Below are 1,581 nucleotides of genomic sequence, written 5' to 3'. Positions count from 1 at the left end.
ATTATCCGTTAACTCTTTTTTTTAGCAATTTTTAAAGAAAAATGTTGCAAGTGTGTTAGTAAAATCATTTTGTACGTGTTAGTTTCGGTCATACATTTCTTGTAGGGTATACACCGTTTCGAAACGGTTGCCAAACTTGATTGTAGCTTATAAAATTTTGATATAAATCGGATCCGCATATCGATATATTTTAGGACTTATTCCCTATATTAAACGCTTGTCCCAACTCAAGTTCTTGATTCAAAAATCTTTTTTACATAATAGTATGTAGTAAAATGTTAGTTTTTTATAATTATATATGTACTTAATTTTAAAATTTTACCACCAGAAACGAATCAAAATACGACACCACTAAACGATACAATGCTAAAATTTTTTTATAGAAAAAGCTAAAAACGGTGATATTGACTAAAGACTAAAAGTAGCAAAAGCTTCTCGACGTTAAATTTTGACAAACGATGGCGTAGAAAATTCTCTTTTTATATTAGCTAAAATTACCCCATGTCTATGTTAGACAAAATTTTCTCAAGATACTTCACAAAACGTCGGCAGAAAAATTGTTGGTTTTTTGTTTACCCTACAAGAACAGTGACGGTCATTTGACTGGCACTACTGATGGATGGTTTCTATCACAGCGTAGAAAAAAGTTTCTATCAGTTTCTTAAGGCAAATGGACAAAAGTGATGTAAACATTTGTGTATGTGTGATATTTCATCTCCCTCACACTTATGAATTCTCTCGACTTCAAAACATATATTGGCGCTGCTCACTCTTTTGTTGTTTACAAATCAATGATGATGGAAATGTTAGTCAGGGTTGACTCATTCGTGATGTATAAATCCATCACTGTTGATCAATTACACTTGATGTATATATCAGTCACTGTTGACTAGCCATAATTGATGAATATATCAGTCACTGTTGACCAGCCATAAATAATGAATATATCCGTCGAATATGACCGGTATAACTTTCATAATAAAATTCGATTTTTATATTATTTTTATTATAAAATATATTAGTTTTTATTATTATGTTTTAAAACTATATTTAGGTTAATTTTTTTACATTTTTTTTTTGCTCTTGTTCTACGGCTTTTTAATACTTTTTTTAAAGTCTAAGGACCCTTGCAGATTAAAAACTACTGAAATTTGTAGGCGATATATATATTAATATAGCACAACTTTTTCATAATTTATATTTAAAAGTATAGACATACCTCGTAATACTTTTTGAAGTAGCGAAAGCTTAGCAAGCGCTTGAAAGAAAAATTTCTGAATACCTAAATATAAAAATTGTTGAAATTGGAATATTTTCCCTACTTGTATTAAAAATAGTTTTTGCCGACAATGACAAATCTTCCACTCCTACCCTATTTAGCGTATGCAATAAATCCTCCAATGCAGTCTGAGAAATTTTATTCCTAACAGCCCACGATTTAATCTCCTCACACTTGCCTTTAATATCAGAATTTCCCTGAAAATTATAATTGTTTCCTATAATTTCAGATGGCTCTAAATTTTCGTTATCAATCCCTACAAATTCTGTCTCAGAATCTTCACTATCATTTTCTCCTACAAT

This window comes from Lucilia cuprina, chromosome X (genome assembly GCF_022045245.1).
Source record: "Lucilia cuprina isolate Lc7/37 chromosome X, ASM2204524v1, whole genome shotgun sequence".
In the NCBI taxonomy this organism is placed as follows: domain Eukaryota; kingdom Metazoa; phylum Arthropoda; class Insecta; order Diptera; family Calliphoridae; genus Lucilia; species Lucilia cuprina.
The sequence above is the reverse complement of the archived record's forward strand: the minus strand, read 5'-3'. Positions refer to the sequence as shown.